The sequence below is a fragment of the Mercenaria mercenaria genome, chromosome 17 (genome assembly GCF_021730395.1).
Source record: "Mercenaria mercenaria strain notata chromosome 17, MADL_Memer_1, whole genome shotgun sequence".
NCBI classification, from domain to species: Eukaryota; Metazoa; Mollusca; class Bivalvia; order Venerida; family Veneridae; genus Mercenaria; species Mercenaria mercenaria.
The window spans coordinates 25,434,963-25,451,508 of NC_069377.1; positions in this window are offsets into that span (position 1 = coordinate 25,434,963).

Consider the following 16,546-nt stretch of genomic DNA (forward strand, 5'->3'; position numbering starts at 1 on the left):
AAGAAAATACATATGTGGCAGACAGTCTTAATCTTAAGAATATTTTGATGATTCAAAACCGATTACCTTTTCATAAGTACAGTATATAAGTTTAATATTAATATAGTATCGGTATGATATAAAATTTGAATTAACAAATTATCGACATACCTTTTTTTTCACACAACATCAACTCCTACTACTGGTTACCATATATTTCACAAAATATTTTGTTTCGATCTGCCGACAATGCAAAAGCTGCCGAAAAGGTTGGTAACATTAAACTTGTTTTTCTCAGACCGTTTAAATTTTGTACAGGAATAATGATCATTCCAAACGTCATATAACTTAAAACGATTTTACTTACTAGTTAAATGCATTTCGTAATAATTAAAATGTTAAACAACTGCATTATGTATATATTTTATCAGAGTAGAAATATCTTTTCACAAATAAAATTTTCAATTGAGGTAATTTTTATTCAGTTGGCCTTTGTCAAATTAGGGACTTTGCGAAATGTTATAACGGTGTATAAGAGTCATACGTTAAAATTGCAAGGTTTAATTCAATTTGATATTCTTTCATTTCCTTCTTGTTTTTATGTGAAAATAGCAAGATTTGAAGGAAAAAATAAATTTCCTGATACAGTCAAAAAGATACAGGATATTAAATATTAAAGTTGAAATAGTCGTCAAAACCAGAAATAATTTTCCTTACTAAAAAGTTTCAAAATCACAACTTTTCGGGTTTTGAAAGATTTTACGGCGGTATGTTTAGGACATGCATTCATTTTTTAAAGATTAAATAATCGCGTGCGCACTACATCTTATCTTGAGCGATCAACATCTTATCTCGGCCGGATAAGTTGTTGATCGCTGGAGAAAGATGTCTGCGCAGAGATAAGAATGCTGGGAAAATGCGTCGAGATAAGGTGTCGTGCACACAGAATAAGATGTTGATCGCTCGACATAGATGTCGTCGCATGGGTAGGAAGATGTTAAAACGCTGAGATAAAAGTCGTTTCGCACGAGATCAATTTGATCGCTCGAGATAAGATGTCGTGCACAGAGATAAGATTTTTATCGCTCAAGATAAGATTAAAAAGGTTTTGGGAAAAAATGCGAAAAATTTGGGAATAAGCGAATCGTTGTGTGGGTTCGAATCCTCAGGGGGTTTTTTTTTTCGATGTTTTTGTTTTTTTTTTCCTATTATTTTTCTTTTTTTGCTTTTTCCTTTTGTTTTTTTTGTTCCCGTATTTTGTTTTTTTTCTTTGAGGGGTTTGTTTTTGTATTAATTTTATATAACACTTTTTATATCTTAAGTTTGCATGGCTAAAGTACTGCTTTAATCAACATATCTTTTATTATAAAAATTTTGATCTCAATGTCCCCTTTTAGAATCTTGTCGTGTTTGTCACGAGCCATGAAGGAATTAAAAAAAAATTGACTGTCATTTTGTTTTTCGAAACCGCAAAAGATTTTGAACATGGACATATGTTTTCCCCCCTGAGCTAATTGTCTTGGTAAAATATAAAAATATTTAATTGTAAATGTTGAAAAATTTAAATTCCCCTATTTTCCCTTTTTAATTTATTTTAGTATGTTTGAAAATATCAATTTTCGTTGGGTAGTAAAGGATTTTTTTAAAAATAGAGAAAACGAATTCATGGGTCATTCAACAAAAAAACAAAATGTTGCGGGTTCGGTTTGTTTGGTCGTTCATGAGGGTAGTGGAAATTTGTCTTTTTTTTTATCATTATATTTTATTTTATTAACTAATACACAAGTAAAAAGGGGTATTAAAAAAAAAAAAACAACAAGTACCCGTACATTTTTTTTTAAATTTTTAAACCAGTTAAAATAAATAAAAGGACTTATTATATACATACAAAATTTTAGAAAATATGAACATTTTTAAAATACGATTCTAGTTTAATTTTAATTGGTAAATTAAGATACCCTAATTTTTTCCGATATCTATATACATTTTTTTAAAAAAAATTTTAAAAGAACAGATCCAAAAAGGCGTTATTATAGATTGCATTCAATATATAAAAAATTAATGGATACTTAAAAGGTGAAATCATGTTTGTAAAGAAATTGTTTTTAACCTTAAATAAAAAATGAAAAAATATTTTATTGGGGCGATATTGGGGTTTTTTTTTGAAACGCCGTAAGTGCAAAATTATTAAAAAATTTAATAGGATCCTTAAAGAAAAGGGGTCCGACAGGGCAATAGTTTTTTATTTGACGTCGGGGTTTTAAATCGGGTCTTGATCATTAAAAAAATTCTTTGTGTTAATTTTTTATATGCGCAATATTTTAAATTTTGTATAATTGTTGAACAAATTTGTAAAATTTTATATAGTAATTGATGTGAAATATATGTATTGAAAAGATTATAATTTTGTACCCAGATTCTGATCCGAAATGTCGCGATTTTTGGAAGATCCAATTGAAAACCTTTTATTATTGTACATTTTTGTAATAAAAGAATACGACTTAAATTATCGATAATATTCGCATTCCTCCCAAGGGAATATATCCGCTGCAAAAAACGTGAAAATTTCTTATACAAAATTTAAAATTTATTTATAAAAAACTAGTAAAATCACTTAGGATTTTTGTTAGTTAAATAATTTATACCCAAAAAGGATTAAAGAAAAAAAATTAAAAAAATCTTAGGGTTATGTGAAAAACGCAATAAACGAATAAAACGGATTTGCAGGGATAAAAGTACTTCCCCGGTTTTTATCAATATAAGTGTACCACAAACAAATTAATTTTTTTCGAACATTCTAAAAATGTATATTTCTCCAGTATAAATATGCTGGGAAATATGTTATAAAATATAAAGAGATGGGTTCAGCAAATGATGTCTTAATATGTGGTAACAATTAAGGGAGGCCCCTTATTTTTTCAATTATCATAATCCTCCGTACCGGGAACCTGATTTAATGCGGGGAAAAGAAATATTTTTCAAAAAAATTTTTCCCTTGTGATAGAAAAACGATCAAAAAATATTGAATAAAGACATTCACAAATATGACGACTTCGCGTGTTCCCCCTTATACATGTAATTTTTTCAAAATGTAAAGGGATAAGGAACCTTTTGTTTCACGATTGAAAGGCTCAATTAAGCGGAACAGCAAAGAAAAACAAAAATAAAACCAAATTTAAAAAACAAGCTATTCCTTACGATACCGTAAATGTTCGATGTGGCGCAGCTTCACAATGCCCCTGCAGAGTACAAAATTCCACTTTATTTTAAATTTGTTTTGTCCCTAATTACTTGTGAATAGTGTGCCCGTAAATTATATTATATTTATATATATATATATATAATATATAATATAATAATTTTATATATTAATTTAATTTGCTTTTTCGCCCAAAAATGTTTTCGACATAGTGAAATTATTTCCCCCCCTGCATTTCACGTAACGCCGTTTTTTGGGATTGCGTCTATGATGTCAATAGCTTGTTTTTTACAAATTTGGAACTTAAATATAGAGCATAAAATACTTAGGGTGTGTCTTTTTTACATCATTATGACTGTATAAAAAAAATAATAATACTTAAAGGGAAATTCAGTAATCAAATTGAGCCGCGCCTGAAAAAAAACATGGTGGCTTTCACCGCACGTCAGACCACTGCGCGTCCGGCAGTCTAGTCAGGGTTCATGCGTTCGTTAAAGTAGAGCATTTAAAAAACCTTACGAACAAAGGATCCCGACCCGATGCCGGATGCGCGGGTGGGTTTGGGTCCTGTGGTGATGGGTATATTTTTTGGTTTTTCCCCTGCTCGGCCAAATATTAATTATTCATTCAAAAATCGACTAAGAGATATGATATAAACAAAATTTATTAAAGTGTATATAACACAAACATTTTTTTTATATTTAAAAAATATCTTAAATTTAGTATTGAAAAAAAAATATTTTCAAAATTTCATTGAATAGTTTTTGAGATAATTTTATTGCATATTTTTAACAAAATCTTTTTTCTAAAAGACATTGTTTAAAATCAGTACGCACACTCAATGATTTGAACGGAATTGGGCGCAGCGAAACGCGCTTATTTGTGTTCAGAAGCTAGGTAATTAGGATGGGTTGTAGTAAAACCTTATAATCATTTTTTTTTGTAGTGGAACTATTTGTCTTTCTTTCTGAAATCAAATGCAAGTTCGAATTTTATTTTTGAGGTGAGTCAGTAACATTGGTCAAGATTATTTAGAAACCTGCTGTCTATAATGGACATTATATTGGTGTGCTGTCAATAAATAACATGCATGAAGAGTTACACTAATTTGTCCAGTAATACATAATAGTTGTAGCATGAACACGTGATGAATAATGTGCGTAAAATTGCCAAGCTAGAGCGTCTGGGCATTATCTGATTTAATGCGGATACTTTTCACTGTCCGAAGGTTCAAAGGTCATCTTTTGTACAACGGTATTCATAGTTTTGGAACAAAACAACGCTTTACAGAAAACATTTGCAAGGATATTAGCATCAATTCTTAAAAGGACGTATGCACCATTTTTAAGAAAGGAAACGTAAAATATATCAAGGTAAGATTTTGTATTTATATTTTCATAGAGTTATCGGAAGGATGTAAAATGCATTGTTTTATAGATTGTTACTGCATTTGATTTGACAAATTGACAAATTATACACGTTTCCCTGGTAACACTCTGCCCTCTCCATTTTTGCATGAACGTAGACATGAACAAATATTTCTTAAAATGGTATTATTACTAAGCTGTAACAATATTTACTATTTTTGAACAATGTATAATTCATGTACGTTTTGCATTTACTATACAATTATTTACTCATGTTTGGGTCAGATATGTGTTTTTACAGGTCCGTAAAATTACAAAAACTTTTGACCGAAACATATGTGTATAATTGCTATATAATATGCCCTTCTCAAATGCACTCATTTTAAAGACCTATATGTTAAAGATATTGTTTTTGCCTTCCAGAAAACAATAGTGTAGAATAAATAGTACAAACTATCCCCTGGCAATTTACATAATTCGACTGGAGTCATAAAATTTAAGAGCTAAAATGAACATGAAACTAAGAATTCTGATAACCCTTGATATTACACTATTGTAATTATTTATATTAGAATATTGACATGATATCACATTTTGACCAGCGATTATGAAAAACAATTATCTTTAAACATAATAAGTCATTGTAAAAATGAATGAATGAGTTGGGTTTTACGGCGAATCGACACAAAAAGGTCATATATCGCCGAGAAAATGTTAAATGGATTACGTTAATTGCAAAGCATAAATAAAACCATTGAAGTAAAAGCGTAAATACATAAATAGTGTAAAAAATCAAATGCAAACATTAAAAAGTATAAAAGCGGTGATTAATAATCAAATAAGGTTCAGATTTTATGATATATACCTATTTCTTTCAAAAACTGCAAAATTTTGTCGGCTGAAATTTGCTCGTACAGCTCTTTTAGAGATTCAACATTGTAGTATGAGTTGCGCTGTGGATCGAAGTCTATACAGTCGATTAAAATATGTTTAATAGTAAGTGGTGTTTGACATGGTATACATTCAGGTTGATCTTCATTGTTCAGCAAATACGAATGAGTCAACCGAGTATGACCTATCCGACAACGAGAAAGAACAACTTCCTCCCTGCGAACAGATCTATTTCCTTGGTGCCATTCACCTAAAGTAGGTTTAATTTCACGAAGTTTATTGAACGAAGCATTGTTCCACGAGGACTGCCATTTAGTTAAAATGTATTTGTTGATATTTGACCTAAAATCAGTATATGGTAATTTCAATTTAGATTGATTTAATGAAAGTGATTTCTTTGCTGCAGTATCAGCATCTTCATTTCCATAAATACCAACATGACTAGGAATCCAACAGAATATGATGGACTTTTTAAAAGATAGTTCATGAACCCTGAGAAAGAATGTTTTTGATGAAGGATTTTCTGTATTACGGTTGTGTATTGATTGTAATACAGAAAGTGAGTCGGAAAAGATGATAAACTTTTCTTCATTATATTCTGAAATAAAATTACGGGCCAAATCAATTGCTTTTGCTTCTGCTGAAAAAAATTGTAGCGTTATTTGGTAAACGTAATTTTGATTGATGCAGATGGCTAACGGCGGCACATCCAACCTTTGAATCATCTTTTGAACCATCTGTATAAATAGGAAAATGATCTTTGTAAGCCGATTTGATTTCGTTATATTTGGACTTGAATATTTCAGGGTTTGTCTCAGCCTTTTTCAATGCGGTTTTCATATCAAAAAGAACTGTTGGAGAATTAAGAATCCATGGTGGTGTATTCAGAACTAAATTATCTTTTACATCATGAAATTCAAAATCTGTTTCCTTCATAGAATTATCAATGCGAAATCCAAAAGGTTTAATTTGTTTTGGTTTTCTGTCATACGAATCGTGGTATTTGGGTTTAAATATGATTTTATGAGCAGGGTTGGATTTGTTGGCAGCTACCCTCAGAGCATATTGCAATGACAGTTTTTCACGTCTCGTATAAAGGGAGGGTTCGTTTGCTTCAACATACAAGCTTTCAACAGGCGATGTTCTAAATGCGCCAAGAGCAATACGAAGACCTTGATTATGAATAGTATCCAGCATCTGTAAATACGATTTTCTGGCTGAACCATAAACAACACAACCGTAATCTAGCTTGGATCGAATCAAAGCTCTATACAGTCTTAACAAAAAACTTGCGATCTGCTCCCCAATCAGTATTTGAAATTACCTTTAAAAGATCAACGATTTCAAACATTTGGCTTTCAGGTATTTTATGTGTGGTATAAAAGAAAGCTTTTTATCAAAAATAACACCAAGAAATTTTGCTTCGTCAACAACGGGTATTTTTGTACCATTTAGAAACAGCTCAGGGTCACAATGTTGTTTCCGTAATTGACAAAAATGGACACACTGAGTTTTTGATTGGGAAAATTTAAAACCATTTTTCCATGCCAAGTTTGAACTTTGTTCAAACACTGCTGTAATTGGCGTTCAATCGTACGCATATTTTTTTGAACGATAACATATTAGAAAGTCATCAACATATAATGAACAATCTATCCCTGGTGACAAACATTTCACAATATTATTAATTTTGATGCTAAAAAGTGTGACAGATAAAATAGAACCTTGTGGAACTCCCTGTTCTTGCTCAAAAGAGTCAGAAAGGGTAGAAACCAACACGTACTTTAAAAATTGCGATCTGATAAAAATTGCGATATAAATGTTGGAAGACGACCTTTTAAACCTAAGTCGTTAAGATCATTCATAATACCATATTTCCATGTAGTGTCATAGGCTTTTTCTAAAATCGAAAAAGACAGACACTAAATGCCTTTTTTTAACAAATGCATCACGAAATAAATTTTCCAGTCGAACAAGATGATCAGTTGTGCTGCGCTGCTTGCGAAACCCGCTTTGAAAGTTTGTAATTAGGCCTTGAGATTCAAGATACCAACTAGTCTAGAGTTGATCATACGTTCTAGCGTTTTACATAAACAACTGGTAAGTGCAATCGGTCTATAATTACTGGGGTTAGTGCTATCTTTCCCGGGTTTGGTATTGGAATAACTATAGCTTCTCTCCAGGAATCTGGAAAAATGCCAGTTTTCCATGTAATATTATAAATTTCAAGTAGGAGGTCTAATGATTCTTGTGGTAAATGTTTTAAAAGTTGATAATGAATTTGGTCCGGACCAGCTGCGGTATCGTGACATTTATCTAAAGCGTCAAGCAATTCTGTGAGTGAAAAAGATTTATTAAATCTTCATCATTATTTGAATCAAAATTTAAAGGTTTGCTTTCTTTAGTCGATTTTATGTTTTGAAACCTTTTATCATAATTGTTTGATGAAGAGTTTTTTGAAAAAGTTTACCAAGTGTATTGGCAATGTCCTCCTTGCTAGATGCAATAGACTGGTCTGTCTTTGTAAGATGGGAAACATTTGAAGATTTTCCTTTTCCACTTATTTTGCGAATCATTTCCCAGACTTTTTTAACCGATTGACCTAGAATTAAGTTTTGAAACGTATGAATGCCATGATTATTCTTTGCTTGTTTTATAGTTCTGCGAGCTTTTGCTCTCGAATCCTAACTGATTGTAAGTTTTCTTTCGTCGGCCGTATATTGAACTTTTAATGGCCGCTCTACGTTTTCGAACAGCAGTCTTACAATCATCATTATAACCAAGGCTTATTTTTATGTTTACCATTTCTTGAAGTTTTAGGAATGGACTTGTCAGCAATATCGGACAGAAGAACTGAAAACCGATCAATAGGATCATAAAAATTAGTAAAATTCTCCAAAGTCAAATCATTTTACATAGCGTTTCAAATTGCTTCCAATCAGCTTTATTAAAATTTGAAATATGAAGGGTGGTCTGATGGCAGATTAGAAGTATTTGAAATAATAATTGGAAAATGGTCACTACCATGCAAATCATACAGTACTTTCCATTCAAAATCAAGAAAGATGTTCGGTTGACAAATTGTCAAATCAAGCGAAGAAAAGTTACCTGTTGCAGGATGAAGATACGTTTTGGATTGATCATTTAATAAACAGAGGGCATTTCTTTCAATAAAAGTTTCAATAATTGACCTCTAGTGTTGTTGTCAGAACAGCCCCAGAATTCATGATGACCATTAAAATCTCCCATAAGCAAAAATGGTTGTGGTAATTGTTTTATAAGATCATCAAGTTCTTCAAGATTTAGTTTATATTTGGGAGGTATGTAAATCGAACAGATAGTAATCGGTCGATGTAATGTTACGTTTATTGCAACTGATTGGATACTTGTATTTAGAACAATTGTCTGTGCGGACATGCATTATTAATAATAATAGATGTACCACCAGACGCCCTATCAGTGTTAGTGTGTTTATGAAGTTATACACTGAATAATTTTGAAAGCTATTTATGTCCGTTTCCTTTAAAAATGTTTCACTAAGGCACATAAGTGAAGGATTATATTTTGATAAGAGAAGGAGAATTTCATTATAATTTGCTTTAAGTCCACGGCAATTCCACTGGATAATTTTACTTTCCATTTACAATGGCAAATAAAAATTAAACGACTGGAAAATTAAATTATTAGTGTTGCATTGACTCAGGAGGGAACCTTTGATTTTCCCCTCCTTTGTGCTGGTAAACTGGGCGGGGCAGATAATGGCGGATCGTCATCATCTTCCCCTGTTAACCGGTTCATATCATGAGGGAACCGGTTATGGGTTTGTATGGGATCATTGATCCCTTTCCAAACCCATCAGTTCTCAAGTCAATTTTTTGTTTGGGTGTTTGACTCACCCCACGTTGATTAGTGTTTGATGAAAACGTTTTGTCGTGACGACGGCGTACCTGAATACTTAGGAACATTTTGTATAGCTGGTGGCAGTGTTGGTTTAGCAGCTGCCCTTTGAAGTTGAGATGCCTCTGAAGGTTTTGCTGGTTACTTAGGCTTTTCATTTGGTACAGAAGTTTGAGTTGGATTTTGTTGAGCAGTCACTGAATCTGTTTGAGTACAGGCATCAATGCACTGTGTTGATTTGCTAGAGACAGATTTAGTTATTGATGAATAAGTTTGTACGAGTGTTGGAGATGTAAATTGGCATTGGCAAATTTGTCTTGCTTCTGGAAATCCAATGCCCTGTGTGAATTTGACATGAAGAACCTCCTTTTCGATTTTCCATGTCTTGCAATCACGAGACTTGGCTGAATGTGGCTCGTTGCAGTTCACACAACGCAATGGCGACTACAAGTGTCGTGGTCATGAGAATGTCCATCCTGTCCGCATTTTGGGCAAGTGTAATCGCCTTTGCAGTTTTTCTCATTGTGCCAAACTTAAAGCATAATAGCATTGAAGAGGATAGGAATATATGTTGTAACTTTGTGATGAGGTATCCAACTTTTACGAATGAAGGAGAAACGGAGTGCCAAATGTAAGAATAATAGTATTTGTGTGAATTTCTTTTCCTAATCGCTTGATTTTTATACGTCTAGCAGCAGTGACATGTTGATCTGAAAGGCCTTGCACAACTCCGTCTCCGAAACCCCTGCAAGGTCAGGACAACGAATGACCCCCCTTGAGGTGTTCAAAGTACGGTGTGCAATGCACTTACATGGCCGGTTGTAAAATGAAGATTACGGAAGTAAATTTCGTGATGTGAGGCTTTCTCAACTTCAACAAGCAGATCACCAGTTCGCAGTTTTTTGACTGATTTCGGTACACCAGCAATGCCTTCGATGGTTTTTTTCAATTATAAATGGCGAAAGGCTTGACATTTGAATGTTTCGTCTGTTGACTGGATCAAAAGAAATCGCGGAAATGCCATGTTGGAAGTGTATGGTCGGTGAGGATTCTCACCTTCCGTGCCGTCAGAATCTGTTTCGGTATGCGGTCGTTTTTTATTTTGGTTTTCCATATTAAATGTTTCAAATTCGTCACTCGCAGCCCCCACCCGCCGCGGAGTCCAACAAGGGAACATGAAAACAGAGCGGATATCCAGCTCATACATGTTTAGGGATACTGTAGTGATATACTCGCCAGGTATTTTTCAATCTTGTTCATATCACCGTTGAATGCAGAAAAGCAAACATGGGATTCAAGGGATTGTTACTCTACCCAACCGATTGGCCCTAAGCCACGCTTTCTAGGAAACATAGATTGAAGTACATATGAAATATAATGTTAAATACATTTGTGTGAACTAATATGAAGTTTATTGAGCGCAGTAAAATGTGACAATACAGCAGAGTAAAGACAGGTTTTGTGTAACGTATTTTGTTCCAAAGTTTGTGTTTGTGAAAATATAAAAATTATCACATAAAGATGCAGTTTGAAATAAGCAATAGAAAATGTAAACGTAAAGGTGAGATTTCCTAGGGCTTGGCATGACTAGCCGATTGATCGTATCGGGCCAATACGACCGCCAGAACGTCTACACCGAATTAGAGGCCAAAGATGTGTATTGGCACCCACATCCCGGGAAGAAGATGCGCACATGCAAACAAGTACGCATCATCTCCCCGGGATGCCATGGGGCACCTCAACATCCAGGACCCTCCTCTCCGGCTTACGGGCCGCCACCCACGGCAAACAGGTGGCTCCATTTTCGGGGGAGTCGTACCCCTCTGCATGGAATACACCCAGTTTTTTCCCCCGGGGAAAGGGGCCAATAAGTCTTGTAAAAGTCCCTGTTTCAGATTTTTCCTTTTTTAAATTAGTTTTTTTTTTTCAACAAATGATTTTGCGAAAGTTAAAACCCAGCACCTAAATGATAAAAAATTTGTCAAGAATTAAATAAAACGATTTTTTATCTTTTTTAATGACAAATGCATCTGTTTTTCATATTTTCCCCCTGGAATGATTTTTATTTGTTTTTGGGGCCCTTTGGATTTAATTGCTTTATTTCAATTTAAAAAAATAAAAAATTCTAAAAATTAACACCCAATTTAACCTATATAAAAACACATACTAGGAGAAAACTTTAAAACGGTTATTTGGCGTTAACCCATGGCGTGCGGGGAAGGGTCGACATTTTTTTATGAATGACCCAGGTGCGTAGCACGAAGTTTTGTTTTGTGTGCAAGAGAAGTGCAAGACTTTTCTGAAATAAAAAACCAAATTTTTTTTTTTTTTAAATTTTCAAGTTAGCGGGTGACATGAAAAAGAAATTTTTTTTTGTCGCCCCTTTTAAAAATTTTGTTCGTTTATTGGGCCAATTGTATGTTTAAATGTTTTTTTTTCTAATTCCTAATATATGAGCATTTAAAAACATATGAATGTTTAAGAAAATTAGATGAAAGGGGGACTTATGAAGTTTGAAAGTGTCCGATTTAAAAACATTAAAAAAAATTTTTTCTTGCTTTTTAAAAAAGTAAAATTTTTTTAATTTAAAATAAAAATTATAATATATCCAGAAAAATTTTGGTTTGTCATTTTTGTGGTCAAATTTGTCTAAAATGCTGGGCCAAAGCTACCCGAAAAAATCTATTTTCGGATAATTTTTTATTAATTTTGAAAAAATCAAAACCGCTATAAACGGGTACTAAAAAGCCTCCGAACCTAAACCAATTCGTCCCAAATTTTAGTGAACCAAAAAATTTTTTGAAAAATCAAATTTTTTTTTTTCAATTATTAAAGGGATTTTATATTTCTTAGCCTTTGCAATGAACATTGAAAACTGATCCCGGGATCAAATTACAGGCAATCCGCCATTTTTAAAATCACAATATTGATATATAAATTTTTTTTTTTGCCACCTTTTTAAAACACTTTTGAACAAATTGGATAACGTTGGTATGTATTATCCCGGGCAGGCCTTTTGTTTTTTCAAAGAAATTTTTTAATAATGCATGTAGAAAATAGTTTCAGATTAAAAAAAGACGTGATTTGCTATAATATTAATATGTGGGGTTTTTTTTGGTTCATCCCCCTTACATTTTTTTTTTTTTCACAATTTGTGTCTATGAAACTGTGACGAATCTGACACGTGTTTAAGGGTTTTTTTATGACAGAAAATAAATATAATTACAAGATTCTTGCCATTAAATTTGCTGGTATGTGAGTTTTACCTTCTTCAATAATTTAAAAATTAAGAAGTAACAAAAAAAATTTTTATCTTGCGTCTCTTTCAACAAGTAACCTAAATTGTACAAGCCAATATTGAATAAACCCGATTATATAAGTACATTAATCTTACAACTTAACTGTCGGGCAGTAAAATAATTCCCCTTAAAAAAGTTCGATTTTCGTACATAATTGAAGATGCCAGACTCCGAGGAAGAAAATAATTGGCAAACCCCTTCTTGTTAAATTTTAGAGCTTAAAATTCCTGCCCCCTGTATTTTTTTTATAGACCCAAATACTTCATTCTTCCTTTGCACAACAACCATCCCCTTGCTTAACATGCAATGAACGAGTGCATAATAATCGGTAAGGGGATTGAAAATTTTAAAAGAAAATAAAATAATCGATATCTGATCCCCTTTGCGGAGTCAAAAAGTTTTGTACTTTTTACTCTTTTGGTCCTAAATTTTTCCTCATTTTATTAAATTATTTTTTGGTTTTAGAGTGAAAATTCGGTTTTTAAGAGGGTTTTCTTTTACGTTTTTAACTTAGATTTTTATTTTGGGATAAAAAATTTAAAAAAAACTTTGTTTTAAAAAGTTTTATGACAAATAACTTCTGGTTGCATTTTGAAAAAAGAACAAACAATAAACATTTTATTTATTTTTTAAATCTTTGCGCTGAAAGAAGTTTAAATTTATTTAGTTTTTTTTTTTTAAGATATACTGTGTTTGATCTTTGTTTTCTTTTTTAAATAATGCTAAAATCCAACTAAAGGGTTTATTTTGAAAAAGATACACTTTTGTAGATTTTTGATTTTATTACAAACAATTTGGTGGTTGCGCTTTTATCTTTGTCGTAACCCGTTAAATCTGAAAAAAAATTTTTATGAAATGTATTTAGTTTTCCGATTGCTTGGTATGACTGATATTAAAACCAGGGGTTTTTTACAGGTTATGGGGGTGAAAGACTGAAAAGAAAGAAACAGCCCTTTAATAAAAAAATCAAGGGGTAAAAAATAGTTAGTAAGCTTTTTTTTTTTAGGAAAAATACCTTTTTTTGTGTTTAACCCCGAAAAAGCCGTGGGATATGTTTGTAACTTTTGAGCAAAGTCTGCAGAACCCCGGGGGATTGTTTGTGACCGAGACCGAGGTCGAGGCCAAACATATCCCCCGGTTTCTGCGGCGTTTACCAAAAAAAACGTGCATTATCGCTATTCTTTCAAAAAAAACATTCCGACGTTTAATGGATTTTTTTATATGTGATGACTTTAGTTTCCCGGGTACAATTTTAGTTCCATTCGGTTTTTTTTGGGGAATGGAAAACATTTTTAATACCAAACTGGGGTACAATAAAAAAAAAAAACCCCAAAGCGTGTTTTAAAGGTTTTTTGGCATCTTCTTTTATTTTTAGTTTTTAAAAACGTTAATTATACATATGTTTTAAACCTTTGTTTAACAGGAACTTTTTTTAAAGGGCCCCCCCCCCGCTAGCTCAGTAGGTGAGCGTTGGTCTGGTCGCGGGTCGTGATTCGATCCCCGGGCGGGGGCGTATTTTTCTCCGTGATATTTGAAAAACGACTTTGTGTCGAAATCTTAGTCCTCCACCTCGGATTCATGGGGGGGAATTGGCAGTTACAGGGAGAACAAGTTTGTACGGTACAGAACCCGGGAACCTGGTTAGGTTAATGCCGCCGTTACATGTGGAAAGTGTTGAAAAACGGCGTTAAAAAACCCAAAAAAAACAAAAAACAAAATTTTAAAAAAAACAATTTAATTCGAATTATTTTTTGTAAATACACTTAGAGTATGGACGAGTACGAAGCTGTGACTAGCTTTTAAGGTTTATTATATGAATTCTGTGAAAAAATCGGGTAAAAAAAACCCGACATTCCCAACAAAAAATCTTTAATTAACCCCCTAAAAGGGAAAATAGCAAAATTTTCACGCGATACTTTTTATTCAATTTTTTTCTATTTAAAAAGGAAAAAACCCTTCTAAAAAGGCTAAGGTAAATTTGATGGGGGATCTTTTGGGGTTGGAAATGATACACCCAAAATTTATTTGGGATTACTTTGCTTTTAAAAAGCTCAAAAAAGGGGTTAAATGGAAAAAAAAAGTACAGATGAAAAAATTTCATCTGCGCGATTCTACATATGCCCCTGGCAAAGCATTTCAAAAATAAAATTCATGTATTAACGCCCGAAAATTCCCTTGTTTGCACACGATTTTCCCGTTAAAATGCTGTACGGTCCAGTAAAAAAAAAGTGTTTTTATGCAAGAATATCAAAAAAAATGTGTAATTTTTTTAAAATAACGTCTAGCAGTGCATGATTTATGCTAAAAAATTTATTTGGTTTCTCTAGCGGGCTCATTGTTTTGCACTAAATAAAAAGTGGATATGTCCCATGCAAAGAAAATTAGCTTATTTAATATGATCTATATATTTTAAATTTTGTAGTATTTTTTATTTGTTCAAATCTAAAATAAAATTGACAGAATGACTTTTAATAAAAAACCCTAATTATCATTCAAATGACGTTCCAACCCGATTTTCAGTGCGAAATTCAGTCGCCCGATTGTAAAAAAAAATTTAATGGTTTTTACTGTGAAAACAAAGCGGTGATAAAAAAATAAAAAAGTGTTGATGTTTTAAGTATTTAAATGAAAAGTTAATTTATCACCTGTGCCCCTGAGGAGTTTTTTTGTGGTCCTACGCTCTAAGTCCTTATTTACTTTTTTTACTAAGAAAAAAAATGTTTTAGTAATAGCGAAATTATTTTGACTGTACCGTATAAAAATCATGATATTGAATTCTATATAGAACATCAGCGGCACAGATTTTTTGAAAAAAGTTTTCCGGGTTTGCTGTATTGAAGGGGAAAAAGAAAAGGGTGTTTTTTTAATTTTGGATTTTGAAAAATGAGTTTTAAAAAAAGGCCATTTTGGATGCGGTTTCAAATAAAGTTTTGAAATGCGAAAGCTTAACAAAAAGATGAACTTGAAAATTGCCCTTAAAGTTATATGATCCCTAATTTTTGGAGAAAATCAACAAGACCAAATTTTATTGGCCGACGAAAGGGCTATACCTCGAACGTGTAACGCTTATTTCTCTAAGTAAAACCTTTTTTTGTTTTAATTTAGGACCTCATGAAAATATTTTATGACCGAAATTGTGGCTGTATGAAATTTTTTGCGTTTTGTTATACTGTTCTTTGTTGATATTTTGTGTTGTTTTTGATGCTGATTGTAAATTCTTTAACAAAACTAAATACAAAATCTCTTGCACATTTATTGTAATTTCCCTTTATTAATTTAAAGTCTACATTTGAAAGGAACAAAAGAAATTTCTAAAAATGTTTAGCTATTTCTAAACAAAAATGTATTAAAATCCTTTTCCCACGTAATATTTTGTTTCGAACTCTTTTAAATAAAAACTTTTGAATCAAAATCTTTTTCCTTTAAAATTTTGTTTTTTTGTTTAAAACTTTTAACAGGTATTAAACAGCACGCGCGTATTAGTTTCGTAGTAATCCCGTTTAAAGCCAACCTTTTGTTTACTATTAAATTCTTTTTTCTGTTGATATTTTTACTTGTTTTCCATTATCAAATTTTTAAACGTATGCACAGGCCTTGCTTTAAATTTTTTAAAATACTCTATGTTTAAACGGTACTTTTTATTTGTTCTGATATTATTATTTTTGGGGGGGAAATATTTATTTTATTCGATGTTATTTTTTTCATTTTTGCATGTTTTCTTACAAAAAATGTTTATTTTATTAATGAACCTTGTCAATGTATTTCTCCCTTTTTGATTTTGGTTTTGTGTTTAGTAATTTTACATAGTTAAAAAATGAAAATTTTGGCGGTGCACATTTGTTGCTTTTTTTTTTTTTCGTAGTACCCCCTAGTTTTGTCTTTTCATTAAAATTTCCGCATTCCTCTGAAAAAAT